This window comes from Rhinatrema bivittatum, chromosome 4 (assembly GCF_901001135.1).
Source record: "Rhinatrema bivittatum chromosome 4, aRhiBiv1.1, whole genome shotgun sequence".
Classification (NCBI taxonomy): Eukaryota; Metazoa; Chordata; class Amphibia; order Gymnophiona; family Rhinatrematidae; genus Rhinatrema; species Rhinatrema bivittatum.
The window spans coordinates 425,511,810-425,528,423 of NC_042618.1; the positions used below are offsets into that span (position 1 = coordinate 425,511,810).

Below are 16,614 nucleotides of genomic sequence, written 5' to 3' on the forward strand. Positions count from 1 at the left end.
CTCTCAAAAAAATTTTTAGCCACTTGTCAGTTTTTTCCTTTAATCCTTTTACTATTATTTTTTATTAATTCTTTTTGTTAGCAAGTCACTACTAACAAAAATAAAAAATTTAGTTCCATATTTTTTGTCATTTGGCAAAATCCCTTTTCCTTTTCTTTCTGCTACACCAGTCCAGAATGATTAGATTTAGTTCCTTATCCAGCTGATGAAGACAGAGGAACATTCTTTTTTCTTAAATCTGTGACATCTCTACTATATCCATTGAGCACAGACCTTTTGAGCCAGTATTCTCTGTCTCTAACTGATGAAGAACTACTGATGGAGCAGTAGCATTTAATGTATTGGTCTGGTATATGAATTTTATTTAATTAAAAAAAAAGTAATGTTTTGGTCATTACAGAAAAGTGAGCCAACATTTTGTTATGCTCCCATACTCATTAGAAGGTTCTTGGTTAAGCCAATTTAGAGCAGATATCTAAAGCATTCAGTTTGTCTGGGCCATGTGCCTGTAATTTTTACAGAATAGCAAACCAACATTTGGTTATGTTCCCATTCCCATTAGAGGGTTATTTGGTGAGCCAATTCTGAGCATATATATATACTTTAAGGAAAGGAGGAAGCGGAGCCTCTAAAATTTTCACTACCTTTCTTTACTTGCTGGTAAAAAAAAGAAAAAAAAAAAAGAAAGAACCCTTGAATGTCGAAAGGGAAGACTTAAGGGCATTCGACCAATGAGTTTCTAATCATTTAAAAACAATGCTAGCTTTCATCTCAGAGATTTAAGGCTGTTTTAAACCCTATTTATTTGTTTTATTTATTTATTTATTTTAAGTTTTTCTATACCGGCATTCGCGAAGAATATCGCATCATGCCGGTTTACAATTAACAAGTGGAGAAGGAACAAAAAATAATAATAAACATTAACAAGTGCTGACAAAAAGGTTGCAGTTACAATAAATCAAGGGAGTTACACAGCTTGGAACAGAGAAAAGAAGCTAGGATTTTAACAGAGAGAACAAATATGCCAATTAATGGTGAGAACTAAGTTACGGCATTTGCAACATTAATGAATTACCCTGTTGAGGTGGAGTTATTAATTACCATGTTAAGGAAAAGTCTAAGTGTTAGTTAATGATGAATTAAGGTTCAGTTGAGGTCTGGAAAGGCTTTCATAAATAGCCACGTTTTGAGTCTTTTCCTAAATGTAGGAAGGCAGGGTTCCTGTCGCAAATCCGGTGGGATGGAGTTCCATAGTGTCGGTCCTGCAGTGGAGAAAGCCCTGTCTCTGGCGGTTATGTGCCGAGTGGTTTTGGAGTGTGGTACTTGTAGGGATTCTCTGTAGGACTCTCTGATGGGTCTAGAGGATGTATATTTTCTGAATGGAATTTGAAGGTTAAGCAGAGAGTATTGATGGATGGCTTTGTAAATAGTAGTTATGGACTTATATATGATTCTGTAGTGAATTGGCAACCAGTGAAGGTCTTTGAGGATTGGTGATATGTGGTCTCTTTTCCGTGCGTTTGTTAATATTCTCGCTGCCGTGTTTTGAACCATCTGAAGGGGTTTAGTGTGAGATGAAGGGAGACCTAAAAGTATAGAGTTGCAATAATCTAATTTAGCGAAGATGATTGATTGCAATATAGTTCTGTAGTCGTGAAAGTGGAAAAGTGGTTTTATTCTTTTTAAGACTTGAAGTTTATGGAAGCAGTCCTTGGTAGTTTGATTTATGAATGATTTTAGGTTTAGCCTGTTATCAATGATAGCTCCTAGGTCTCTTACTTGTCGAGTTTGTAAGTTGGGTGGTGGATTTGTGTAGATGTAACTGCTTTCAGTGGAAATTAGGAGGAGTTCACTTTTTGAAGAATTTAGTATTAGGTTTAGACTGGAGAGGAGTCCGTCGATTTTTTGAAGACAAGTTTCCCAGAATTCTAGAGTTTTTGTGTAGGATTCTTTGAGGGGGATGGCGATCTGGACATCATCTGCGTATAGAAAGTGTTTAAGGTTTAATTTGGTTAGCAGTTGGCAGAGGGGGGAGCAGGTAAATATTAAAGAACGTGGGTGAGAGGGAGGAGCCCTGCGGAACTCCCAAAGAGGAAGGATAATGCTGAGATTCTTTGTTGTGTAATTTGACCTTGTAGCCTCTGTTCCCCAGGAATGATTTGAACCAAGACAATGCTGTTCCTGTTATTCCAATGTTCTCTAATTGATTTAGTAGGGTGGCGTGGTTAACCGTATCAAAAGCAGCTGAGAAGTCCAGGAGGGATCAGTAAGTAAACATGACCTTTATCCAGGCCCATGATAAGGTAGTCAGTCAGGGATGAGTAGTGATTCAGTACTTAAAGATTTTCGGAAACCATATTGGGTCGGGAACAGAATTTTGTGTTCTTCGAGGTAGTCTGAAAGTCTGGCGTTAACTAATTTTTCCATTACCTTGGCTAAGAAAGGGAGATTGGATATTGGACGAAAGTTGGTAGGATCTTTAGGATTTAAGTTGGGGTTTTTTAAGAGCGGTTTGATGGAGGCAATTTTCAGGTCGTCTGGGTAGATTCCTTGGGCTAAGGAACAGTTGATAATGTCTGTCAGAGCTTTGGAGATGGTATCTGGTATTAGCAGGAGAAGTTTGGATGGGATGTGGTCTAATGGGTGTGACGATAGTTTCATTTTATTCAATACAGATTGCATCTCTGAAGTAGTGATGTGTTCAAAGGATTGTAGAGTAATGTCTTTGTTAGGATGGAAGTATGTGTTCAATGGCGCTAAAGTATTGGACCTCAGCTGTGTTAGAAGGTTGGAGATTTTGTTGCTGAAGAAGAGGGCCAACTCCTCTGCTTTTTCTTGTGCTTGGTTGAAAGGAATGTCAGGTGTAATGGTTTGCGTTAAATTTGATACGTAAGCAAAAAGGGCTTTTGAATCAAAAATAAGATGATGGATCTTGTGCGCATAGAAGTCCCTTTTTGTTTTTAATGTGGAGCTCTTGTATTGGTGGAGGGCGAGTTTGTAAGCGGAGAGGGAGGTCGGTGAGGGTGCTTTCCGCCATTTGCTTTCTTTCTGTCGAAGGGAGTGTTTGAGTTTTTGAAGTTCTTCGTTAAACCAAGGTTGTCTTTTGGAGGTGTTGTGTTTGAGTTTTTTTGTTGCCAGTGGACAGAGTTTGTTTGCTGCCATTTCTGTTATCTTGGACCAGGAGTGGAGGGCTGAGTTAGGCGTGGAGATGTCTATGAGTGGGAGATCTAGGACCAGGTGATTGTGTAATTCCTCGGAGGAGCAAGATTTCCTATATGTAAATTCAGGTTGAGGGACAAGTTTATATCAGATCACAACTGTCTCAGGTGTGATCACCTCCTCTTGCCTACCTATATTAATCCCAACCCATCCCAAATTTTTTCTCTTATTTGTAAGAGACAGCTATGTCAGACCAGTATTCGAAAAGAAGATCTTTATTGCATGGTTATGGCCACAGCATAGGTCATTGCATACAACCATTCAATTGATTAACAATTACTAACATTCATTCAATTACAAAAAACATCAACTACTAATATATTATCAATTACTAATATATTCCTAATCCCCAGGGCTGACCACACCCTCACCTGATGAATTTCCATTCGCTAAATGCTCCATAGGATCCTGCTCAATTATTTATTTATTTATATTCCACTTTTCGCACTTTTTTAAGTTCTTCAAAGTGGATTACATTCAGGTACTGTATTTATTTATTTATTTATTTATTTATTTATTTAGAGATTCTTATATACCGTGGTACGTATAGATATACATCACCACGGTTTACAGTAAACAATAAATTAGCAACAGGCTTTACATACAACAGGTTTACATACAACTGTAGGTATTTCCCTATCCCCAGAGGGCTTCAATCTAAGGGGGTGCGATAGCTAAATCAGGGCGAAGTTGGCACCGGAAGGGGAGGAGTTGGGGCGGCACCGGGGCGGACAAGGCGAAGACATCACTGATGGCGAAAAGGTAAGGGCCCTTATCGTCGCCAGTAATGCGCCCAATAGCACCACCTTTCACGGTGGCGCTATTGGGCCCGTCCCCCGATACCGTGTGATTCACTAAGGCCTGCGATTTTAGAAAATCCAGGCCTAAGTTTTTACCTGCTACTGCAATGTAGTGCCATTGTGGAATCAGGGCTGTCGAAGCCGTGTTCCAGTTCACAAGTGCTCTATAGTATCATGCTACAGCAATGTACCGCAGTTAGGGGACACAGGCCGCCAAAGCCTTGCCCCCCCTGGGGTTATCCAGTAATTCGATCCTAATTACCAACAAAGTTCTCTGCAGTGCAATGAAGTCCTGCTCTGTAAAAGAGCAAGTGTCACTAGTAGTCTATGGGTACACTGTCAAACAAACTGACTGATTGGCTGATGTTATCCTTATCTTACCTATCAGTGGCCACTTCTAGTCTAAGCCCTGCCCACATTCCACCCACTCCCATTGAAGTGAATGGATGTAGCCCTTCCCACACCCTGCCCATCTTGCCTCAAGCTATGCCCCCCACCCCCACCCCTGGCCATGCCCCCTTTCCGCCCCTAGCTCCACCCATGCCCCTCCCACCCCAAAGAAGTGAATGGTGGCCCCTCCCATGCCCCACCCCAAACCAAATCCCCTATGATGTCACTTATATGATATCACCAGAAGTCCAACCCTCACCACACTCCCAAAAATACACCCCCTAAAATGTTATCAGAAAAGGCCCTGTCACTTTTTAATGACGACAGAATTAATGGACTCTGGCCATTTTTTATGATCTCACCAGAAGTACAACTCAAACCCATCACACACCCAAAAATGCACCTCCTAGAACATCATCAGAAATGTCCTGTCACTTTTAATGATGACAGAGCCAGAAGCAGTTTTTTTCTAGCCCCTATGATTTAAAAGTTCCTAGCTGTAAGCGTGGCAGGAAGCTTTCTCTCATTCTATACTCAGTGGGGCGGATTTTCAGAGCCCTGCTCGCCTAAATCCGCCCAAAACCGGGCGGATTTAGGCGAGCAGGGCCCTGCGCGCCGGTGAGCCTATTTTACATAGGCCTACCGGCGCGCGCAGAGCCCCGGGACTCGCGTAAGTCCCGGGGTTCTCCGAGGGGGGCGTGTCGGGGCGGGCCCGTCGTCGCGGCGTTTAGGGGGCGTGTCGGCAGCGTTTTGGGGGCGGGTACGGGGCGTGGCTACGGCCCGGGGGCGTGGCCGCGCCCTCCGGACCTGCCCCCAGATCGCGTCCCGGCGCGCTAGCGGCCCGCTGGCGCGCGGGGATTTACTTCTCCCTCCGGGAGGCGTAAATCCCCCAACAAAGGTAAGGGGGGGGTTTAGACAGGGCCGGGCGGGTGGGTTAGGTAGGGGAAGGGAGGGGAAGGTGAGGGGAGGGTAAAGGAAAGTTCCCTTCGAGGCCGCTCCGATTTCGGAGCGGCCTCGGAGGGAACGGAGGTAGGCTGCGCGGCTCGGCGCGCGCCGGCTATATGAAATCGATAGCCTTGCGCGCGCTGATCCCGGATTTCAGCGGATACGCGCGGCTACGCGCGTATCTACTGAAATCCAGCGTACTTTTGTTTGCGCCTGGAGCGCCAACAAAAGTACGCCTATTCGCGGTTTTTGAAAATCTACCCCAGTGACAGGAAGAATCTCCCACTTCCCTCCTCCCCTCACTGTAGATATGCATCCCCAATGGCCCATCCTGGCAGCCTTAAATGTAAGCAGAGCCTTTGTAGTATACTAAAAGGATATTTAACAGCAGGGGGTTGGGGGCTAGAAACTCAGTAAATAAAACAAGCTGTGAGTTTTTAAAATACAGACTATTGTTTTTCACAAACACATATACAGCACCTACACAGTGTAAAAAGAATGTTTTAAATTTGAGAAAATATAGGCGGGGTTGCTTTGCTGATTGCAAGCCATGTAGTTCATACAGACATGCCTGACGTACTACCGGATGTAGAAATAAACATGTGATAACTAGCATGTGATAGCAGTCATGTGTGAACACAATCCCAGATAGAAAAACAGTAACTGGTCACAAAGATATATATATACAGGGGCGGCTCAAGGCAATCTGCTGCCTGAGGCAAAGGATGAAATAGCACCCCTCACCCCGCCATGGGCCAGGGCAGGGGGAAGACAATGGAGATGAAGTAACTTGCCCAATGTCACATGGAATGGCAATAGGATTTGAACTCTGGCTTCCCTTGTTTGCAGTCCACTGATCTAACTACTCTGTTTTTAGGCCTGTTATTTTTTTGTTTTCAGTCTTTGGCGTCCGCACTAGGAGGTGCCAGAGAGATGTTTAATAGGGCGGGGCGGCCTTTGGCTGCCCCACCTCCTGGATCTAGAAATAGAACTCCTCCATTCCCTATTGCCTGCCTCCCACCCTTCTCCAGGACCTGCCCCCGGGGGGTGTGAGAGGTTGATGAATGGTGGGAGTCTGTGTGTGTGTGACACACTGTCTCTTACAGGCCGATACAATAAAGCGCGGCCGCGGTTACCCTGTTTCTAACCAGCTTTGGACGCACAATTTGGACGCGTAAGGCGAACCCGCGATTCAGTATCCGGTTTTACGCGTCCTTACCGCTTGCCGAAATGGACGCGTACCCGTCTCTGCCCGCCGCATGTATATGATATGTTAATGATCAGTTTAGCTATTCCCTCCGATACAGTAACGTGCGCCCAGATTATCGCCTTTTTAACCAGCTTATTTGCCGCGTCTTTAACCTGCATATTTACCGCCTACCCTGACCCTGGCGTTAGTGTGATGTTCAGTCAGCTTCCCGCTGCCTTGAGTGCCCAGCTGCCTTGAGCGCCCGGCTGAAGCCCAGCAATTCTCTGAATCTGAATCTGTTCTGTTGCGCTGCAGTTTATGCCACTGCTCATTGGCTCCGGCCAAAGAGTCATGACTACTGGTTGAGTTGCCCACAGCAAAGAAGAAAAAAAGCACCACATGCCAGCAACAAAGAGGACTGCTAGAACTTAGCCGCCCAGTCCCAAACCAACCCAATCCACAGAAAAAAATGCTTCTCGCACAAGGGGGAAAAAAATAACCCAACCTGGCACCACCGTGCTTAACTTCAGAGTACTTCGGTTCCATAGGGTTTAGTTTCTTTACGGAAGGAACAGACACCGTTTCCGGGGGCTCCTCTGGCCTTCTCGTGGTTCTGGGCTCCTTGTTGCCGCTGACTTGCAGTGGGCACGAGCTCCTAATGCTGATAAGATGCTGCTGCACTGGACCCGGCTGGTTCGCCGCTTCCCGAGTGCGGCCTGCATTGCAGGTTAGAGGTTAATAACGATCATTCGTGCGGTGGGCCTTCCCGCTGCCTTGAGCGCCCGGCTGGACGTCCAAGCCGCAACCTCGGACGTCCGGCTTGGACATCCAGCCGGGCGCTCAAGGCAGCGGGAAGGTCCATGAATGCACGCCGCGACCTGAGCGCCCGGCTGGATGTCCGAGGTCGCGGCGTACGTTCATGGACCCTCCTGCTGCCTTGAGCGCCCGGCTGGAAGTCCAAGGTCGCGGCGTCCGTTCATGGACCCTCCCGCTGCCTTGAGCACCCGGCTGGACGTCCAAGCCGCAACCTCGGACGTCCGGCTTGGACGTCCAGCCGGGCGCTCAAGGCAGCGGGAAGGTCCATGAATGCACGCTGCGACCTGAGCGCCCGGCTGGATGTCCGAGGTCGTGACGTACGTTCATGGACCCTCTCGCTGCCTTGAGCGCCCGGCTGAACGTCCAAGCCGCGACCTCGGACGTCCGGCTTGGACATCCAGCCGGGCGCTCAAGGCAGCGGTAAGGTCCATGAACAGACGCCACTACCTGACTGGCTACGACAGCGGCAGCAAGCCCAGTAACAACCGGACCAGCGGCATCAGCATGGGCTACGACCAGCGGCACGTCAGCCCCCACTCCAGCTACTGGGACTCGCGCTATGGGGCCCCGGGCAACCCTGAGGCTGACGGCGCCGGCCCACCTCGGGCCAGTCCACGCTCCAGCCTGTGCGGCCAGTCGGCCACCTTGGGCAACTGCGGCAACCCCTGCGTGCTGGAGGAGCCCGTCCCGCCTGACTTCGGGGACGCGTGCCGGCACAAGTTGCCATCCCGGCCGGAGCAGCCGCCGCCGCCCCCCATCCTGACCGAGGATCGGCCACTCTGCACAAGTTCCAGCTCCCCTACCAGGTGACTCCGTGCAGGGAGAGCGGACCTAGTCAGGCAGAGAGGAGGTTGGAAGCCTTGACCCTGGAACTGGAGAAGGAGCTGGAGCTGCACATGAAGAAAGAGTATTTCGGTGAGTAACTAGTGTGTGGTACTTGCTTCAGTGCAGACAGACGTTCATGGGCCTTCCCCCCCTGCCTTGAGTGCCCGGCTGGACGTCCAAGCTGCGACCTCGGATGTCCAGCTTGGACGTCCAGCCGGGCGCTCAAGGCAGCGGGGTCTGTAGGAAAGAACCATCCACTTACCTGGTGGAATGACATTTCAAATGACATTTGAAATGACAGGTACCAGCGCACCCTGGATACTGTATAGGCGCTGTATACCGCTGTATACAGTAAGATGGATTGCGCACGCCTACACTTCATTGACGCGCTTTGGACACCACTTGGATTTGCGTCTGATTTGAATACTGAACCGAGCGGTATGTGAACCAAAATATGCGCGCGGCAAACGAGGGTGCGCCCGGCACTGCCGCACTCTTTCTTACGCGTCCTTACTGTATCGGCCCGTTAGGGCTGATACAAGGGTATTAGATGCCTTACAGCCTTTCATTCCCCCTTCTCTCCCCTCCCCATATAATTAAAACTTATGCATTCTTTTCCATTTTAAAATTTATTAACTTCCCCAACCTAAAAAGGCAGATTGAATGTTCATTTTCCATATGCAAAGTACAATAATCTGAAGTAAAAATATCGCTTACAACATACAGATTATATAAGCATACACTGGAAAAACCACTTTTAATAATAATAGTTTAATAGACTTAATAAACTACCTTTCTCATAGTAATCAAGGCAGTTTACTGACCCCATATGGTATTAGGCCGATGGTAAAGTGCACTGGGTGTGGATGGCCCACAGAAATCCAAGAATAAACGAACTACAATTCCAATATAGTAAGCCTTCCATATCATAATTGCTAGCACTCAACCTATCAAAAAGCCATAGAGTAAATATTACATCAGGCCCTAAACACCAATACACCTCCTATTAGGAAAACAGATTAAAGCCAGGATGTTGTAATTCTCCTAGGACAAGCAGGATGGTGGTCCTCACATGTGGGTGACATCAGATGGAGCCCGGCACAGAAACCTTTGTTTCTAGAAACTTTGACTGGCAGACTGAGCATGCCCAGCCTGCTGCTATCTGCGCATCCACTCGAGGTCCCCCTTCAGCCTCTTCTTTTCCGTGGTGCAGTAGCCTCGAGATTGTGGAGCTCCAAACCCTTGAAATGGTTTTTTTGCGTTATTTTCGGGGGGTTTTCTGCTTCGGGTCCCCCTTCGATTTCGGTTCCTCCGGTAGGTACCCTTGGCTTTTGCCTTCGCTATTCGCGGTCAATTCTGGTCTCCCGCTTCTGGGTCCCCGTCGGTCATCGTCCACGTGCCAGCCTATTTTTCAATGGCGTCATTGGGTTTTCATCGGTGCCCCCAGTACCCGCAGACCATGTCCATCATGGATTCGCATGAGGTATGTATCCTCTGCCTGGGGGCCTCGCACGACGTCTGAGGGTGTCATTTGTGCGATCAAATGACCCCCAAAGGGTGTTGTGCTCGCCTGGACAAAATGGAGAAGCTTTTTGGCTCTCCAAAACCCTCCGGTGTCAGTATCCTCCATGCCTAAGGACCGCGGGGAACCATCCCCGTCCCTTCCCCTGGCTGTCCCACTCTCCAGTACCCCCAAGGATACGGAGAGGGAGATGATCCTCAGTGGTCTCTCCCCTCCCCCTAACCTCGGGATCATCATTGTCCTCGGCACCAGGGAAAGACCAGGCCGAGCACCGGAATCCCAGGAAGCATCGACACTGGTCACCGTGCCGACACGGTTCTGGTTCCGGAGCGGCATCGGCAGCCACCGAGCCACCATCGAAGCAGCACCGGCCACCGGAGGCCCCATCCTCCGGTGCCCCTGTAGCCCAAGGTGCTCCCCACCAGCAACGCCTTGTCCCCCTCCATCAATCCTTACCACACAGGACTTCCAGAAGGAGTTTGACCACAGAGTGCAATCGGCAGTGCTCAGAGCGTTGAGCTGCCGGTGCTACCAGCCCCCATACCGGTGCCCGAGCCCCCGCCTTCCATGCTCACGTCCCTGCTGGAGCGTCTGTACATCGCTCTTGGCGCCCTGCCAACAGCAACTGGTGCCCGAGAGGCCCTCGATGCCTCCTTGGCCACCGATGCCCTCTATCGGAACGATCACAATTCCAGGGTCCTCCAAGGAGGATGAGGCTGCGGGGACCGGGCGCACATGCCCGCAGTTCCCCGGGTCACCGCCGGGGGACCCCGGTGAACCACGGCCGAAGCCCGAGGGTCCATCAATGGCATAGGTGCCCCCACGGCCCTCCGTGCCTTTGGGGCCCAGGCCTGGCGCCCCTCCCGGTCCCCACCTTCAGCGTCTGGACCCTAGTGAGGAGGAGGCCCCCCCCCTTTGACCCGTGGGGTTATGATTCCTCGGACGCATTGTCAGAGTTCTCTGACAATCCCCTCTTGGAGCCTTCCCCTCCGGAGGAACGGTGTCGCTCCCTGCCCGAAGACCTATCATTCGGCAGCCTTGTAAGGGCCATGGCTGAAGCCATCCCCTTCCAGCTCCTGTCTGAGGAGGATATTCATCATAAGATGCTGGAGGTCCTCTAGTTCATCGATGCCCCAAAAAAAGATTGTGGTGGTGCCAGTCCACGACATTTTTAAGGAGCTCCTCCTCCGCATGTGGGAGCACCCGGTGTTGGTTGCCCCAGTGAACTGGAAGACTGATGTGACTTATCTGGCCCAACAGGCCGTGGACTTTGAATGCCGGCACTTACCCCACCAGTCTGTGGTGGTGTCCACACTCAAAAAGGCCAGACACTCCCAGATACATGCTTCTGCCCCCCGGGGCGTGAACACAGGGAGAACGATAACATTGGGAGAAAGATGTTCCATGGGGCTATGCTGGTGGCCTGTATTGCGGCCTACCAGCTGTACATGACACAATATGACCGAAACTTGTGGAAGCAGGTCCAAGAGTTTGCGGAGGGCTTTCCCCAGCAACAGCAGGAGTCCCTTTTGGCCACTGCCACGCTGAGCCTTGGGCAGGTGGACACAAGCTCAGGTCTACCTACATCTTTGAAACTGCAGCCCGCCTAGCCGCCGGGGGCATCGGTGCCAGACAGCTGGCTTGGCTCAGAGCCTCCGATCTCCAACCGGAGGTTCAGCTCAGGCTTACGGAACTCCCCTGCACAGGAGAGAACCTGTTTGGGGACAAGGTGAAAGAGGTCATGGTGCAACTGAAGGATCAGCATGATACTCTTCATCAATTCTCCGCCAGCCCCTCTGAAGGCCGTTCCACCACCAGGAAGTCTTCCAGGCTGGGCTCTCACGAGCCCTTCCACCGGCCAAGGAAATACTTCCCTCCAACTGCCCATACCCAGCCATCTCGGCCCAGTCCCAGAGGCCACAGCCAGTAGCAGTGGGCACTGAGGGCCCAGCCAGCCCCCCAGCAGGCCCCATCGCTGGCTTTTGACTGGCGGCAAGGGGGCAGGAGCCAAACGCCGGTTCCCATGACAGCCGATCCCCCAGTCGGAAGCAGGCTCCTGTGCTTCGCCTGCCATTGGGAAGCGATCACTTCGGACCGTTGGGTCCTCTCCATTATCCGTCAGGGCTACTGCCTGAACTTCAGCAGGCTCCCAGAGACCGCTCCCCCATGTCCATCATGGGATTCGTCCACCCATTAGGTCATCCTCCAATCGGAACTTTCCGCCCTTCTAGCAGCAAGTGCGGTAGAACCGGTTCCCAGCGAACAGTGGGGGCACAGATTCTACTCAAGGTACTTCCTCATTCCGAAGAGGAATGGTGGCTTGCACTCCATTCTCGATCTCAAGGTGTTAAACCGTTTTCTTGTAAGAGAAAAATTCAAGATGGTCTCTCTGGGCACACTGATTCCGCTCCTCTGGAGAGAAGACTGGTTCTGCTCCCTCGACTTGAAGGAGGCTTATGCCCATATTGCAGTTGTCCCCAGCCACAGGAAGTACCTCTGCTTTCTGGTGGGGACGGCACATTTTCAATACAAAGTGCTGCCCTTTGAGCTGGCATCAGCCCCATGCGTCTTCATGAAATGCTTGGTGGTGGTGGCTGCCTACCTCAGGCGTTGCTCGGTCCACGTCTTTCCATACCTGGACGACTGGCTGATCTGGAGCGATTCTCACTTGATGGTCAACACCTTACAGACTCTGGGATTCATTATCAACTTCCCCAAGTCACATCTCAATCCATCTCCATGGCTGGATTTTATCGGTCACCAAGAACCTTATTAATAATTACACCTACTTGGCTTCATGACCGTCATAATAGGTTTCATCGTATGGTGTGATTTCACTTGCACTTTTCACACTCCACCTTATTTTTAATCATTGGTCAATGTTGCTGCATTTTTATAATATTTTTTTGTTGCAAAAGCTTCTCCAATAATGATACCACCAATAACGTGCACTTTTCTCAAATTTTGCCACAATTTGTTAATGCTAATACTTAGCTTGATGTACAGAAGCCACTTTTTATATAGAAGCCACTTCTTTCACATGGTTCCATGAAACTCCCCGCAACAGAGACGTGTTTCAGATTACGAAACAATCCTTTTTCAAGGGCTAAATCACTGTAACATGAAAAGGTTCGAAATTACTACATATTGGGATTCTGCTTCATTAAAATCATCTTAAGTATTTGAACAAACGTCAGTGCTTAACAAAACTAAGAGAGCAAACTTACTTTCGCGTCGTCAATGCTTGTTTTTCAATGTAATGGCTTAGCGACGTGCATTTCCGGTATCAGCAGAAATACAGCCGTATTAGCGCCATTTTTAAAGGGCTTAGATGTCAATCAAACCAGTCGACCTAATAGAGAACTAAATTTCCTGTTCTCAAATTCACCTGACTCCATCCATCAGACGTGATAGAGAACTGCTTTTTTTGACAGAAAAGAAAAAGAAAAATGTCTCCGCAGCCATGTTGTGAATGTCGGCTAAATTACCCATTAACCCAATGTGTTTAATTCTTATAATACAGTTTTGCAAGTTGAAAAACATTAAAGATGTGAATTAATCAATCCATATTGAAATTTTTACTATGTTGAAATTTTTACGATATTGAAATCCATCAAATTGAACAACGCTCTCCTTCCCTCCACTCTAATCACAGACAGTAAAGATCTAGATACAGGAATACCAGTTAATGGCAGCATTTAGACCTTTCGGATGTGTGGTATTTAAGGAATATATCCATCGTTGTTCTTTTAAATTCAATGTTATATTTGAATTGCCACCTCTGGGGTTCTTATATACTACTTCAATGATTCGCCACTTCAAATCAGAAAAAGTATGGTTATTTGTTATGCAATGCTCCACCATTGGTGCTTAGAATTTGGCCGTTTTTATACAACTTCTATGTTCAATTAAACGAGTTTTAATGGACCGTTTTGAACGCCCCACATAATGTAAATTACAGGGGCATGTGATTACATAAATCACATTACTCATTGAACAGTCTGAAAAATAAGTGGCTATATGTTTTTTTTCCTCTGTTGTCTGTCCAATCAAGTCCTACAATGGCCTGTTTGCATAATTCACATTTTTGGCAAGAACAATGGCCTGGATGTTCTCCCCCATTTTCCACCACAACAGGTGATAAATATGAGTGTGTTATAAAGTCTCTGATATTCTTGCCACGACTATAAGCAATAATGGGTCTATGATTAAACACTTCATGTAGTTGCAGAATATACCAATAGCATAAAATGAATCTATGAATCTATGAAGCTATTGTTGATGCTTGCACTGGATATGTTAGAGTACATACAAGAAAATTTTCAGAGTTCGATGTTTGTTCCAGGAGTAACCACTGTCGTTCTGCATATAATGCTCATTTGTATGCTTTTTTAATGACGGACATGGGATAACCTCTATCTCTTAATCTGCGGAACAATATGTCTGCCTGGATTTTAAATTCTGATTTTTCATTACACAATCTCCGCAGTCTAAGAAATTGGTCCTCCAGCAAATTGTTACGCAGATGTATAGGATGAAAACTCGTGTAGTGTAATAAGGTGTTACGTTCAATGGGTTTCCTATAGATTGTGGTTTCAAAGTTGTCTTGATTTTCTTAATGATACTATCCAAAAAAGATACATTAGAATTATGATAATTCATTGTAAACTGTAAATATTGATTTAAAGAATTTAACCATTGATGTAATGACAACAATTCTCGTTCATTTGAATACCACAAGAAAAAAATATCGTCAATAAAACGAGTCCAACATGTGAAATAACGAAATTCTGGAGCATCGTATAGGGCTGTCTGGTATTCCTGTATCTAGATCTTTAGTGTCTGTGATTAGAGTGGAGGGAAGGAGGGCGTTGTTTAATTTGATGGATTTCAATATTGTAAAAATTTCAACATCGTAAAAATTTCAATATGGATTGATTAACTCACATCTTTAATGGTTTTCAACTTGCAAAACTATATTATAAGAATTAAACACATTGGGTTAACGGGTAATTTAGCCGACATTCACAATATGGCTGCAGAGACATTTTTCTTTTTCTTTTCTGTCAAAAAAAGCAGTTCTCCATCACTTCTGATGGATGGCGTCAGGTGAATTTGAGAACAGGAAATTTAGTTCTCTATTAGGTCGACTGGTTTGATTGACATCTAAGCCCTTTAAAAATGGCGCAAATACAGCAGATTGATCAGAAAGTGACACTACAGGAGATCCTGATGAAGACCTTGTAGAGTGCCCAAACACTACCGGGAGTTCAGAAACAGCTCCTGAGAGAAGCCCAGAGAGAGAGGGCATGAAAAGCCAGCGAAAGAGGAGATGAAGTGCCAAGTGAAAGGCACTGCAGAGACCCCAGCAATTGAGGCTAAGGAGGTGCCAGCAACCAGTGTGGGCAAGTGGCCACAGAGTGCTGAGAGGATACCAGAGGAATCACCAATGGAGGCACCACAGCCAGTCCAAGAAGTTCTGCTGGGGTGGAATTTAAACCCAGAGCCAGCAAGAGATTTGGTTAAAGGACTGGGGTGCATGCGGTACATTGGGTGGTGGTAGGGTGGTCTAGGGTTACCCTGGGAGGTGGGGGTGAGCATAACCCTAACCCCAAGCCACGGTACTTCAGTTACTCACAGTTCATTACTGCTTCCCTCAGTACTCACAGCTCAGCTTCGGCACAGCTCAGTGCTTGGACAGTGTTACTCAATAAGAGCAGCCTTCCTCCTGGAGACTGCAGAGAGACTGCAGTGTACAAATCAACCCCTTTTCTTCACTTATAAGGTCATTTTTGGCGCCATTTCAGACTTTAAAGCCCCTTCCGGAGCTCTTACAATATCTTTTACGAGGGACACGCTGTGGTAAGGCATAGCAGAGATATGTATGAAGGTAAACACTACGGCTTTACTCAACTACTGTTGCGCAGGAGGTGGACCATTGAGCCGAGGTGGAGTTGACGCTACCTGCAGGGCAAGCCCTACGGGTTCCCACCGTCGATAGGCGGAGCTGGCTGACTGACGGAGGCCGGCTGGAGCTTTGCCAATACCAGCCCTCGTTCCCCGCAGGTTGAGCCCTTGGGAACTGGGGCCGGCTGGAGTTAGGTGGGCCTCCGTTCCGAGGTCTTCTGATGGACGAGGAGGTCATCCAGGGACCAGCAGTGGTACGAATAGCAGGTCTGATCTGGACGAAGCAGAGACCCAGACGCCAAATGGAACGAGAGGCAGACAGAGGGCGCCCAAGTAAGAACAGGCCGAAGCCTGAGAAGCCATCCAGAATGAGTATAATAGAGGCGTCGTTGAACAAGCTGGAGTTAGGGCTGGCGGCAGGCAAGGGAGAGCGGTGAGGCAAGGCAATGGTCAAGTCCAGGAGGGAATCAGTGGCGTAGTCAGACAAAGCAGGGGTCAGGTCCAGGAGAAGATCAATAGCGTGGTCAGGCAAAGCAGAGGTCGGGTTCAGGAGATGATTGGTAGCATGGTCAAGCAAAGCAGAGGTCGGGTCCAGGAGTCAATCCGTAGAACAAGTAGAGTAGCACAGGAACAAAGGAGAATACCGGAACTAGGATCAGGAACACGAACAAGACAGGAACCAGGAACACGAAGGAGTCACCAGGGGAAGCAACGAAGTACATGACCAGTGTGGAGACCTGTTGCAAAGGCAACTAACTGTGGCTGGGCCCGGCCTTATATACTGGGGCCCAGTGACGTCATCATCTGGGGCCGCAGGTTAGTCTCCCGCCACGGCCCCTTTAAAAGAAGAGGAGATGCGTGTGCGCGTGCCTAGAGAGGAGCACGGCGTGGAACGGCGGTATCTCCCCGTGGACTATGGACGTCCGTTGTGGAGATAGGAGCACTGGGGTTGGCCCGAGGTCGTAGGCAGCGGTCCATGTCCGCAAGAGAAGTGGAGCCAG

The 16,614-nt window shown here is 48.3% G+C and overlaps 1 protein-coding gene across 4 annotated transcripts in view; it reads left to right on the top strand.

The window, feature by feature from the left end:
• The window catches only part of NR2C2 (nuclear receptor subfamily 2 group C member 2), a 380,432-nt gene that overhangs the window by 340,345 nt on the left and 23,473 nt on the right, over nucleotides 1-16,614 (top strand). The window lies entirely within an intron of this gene.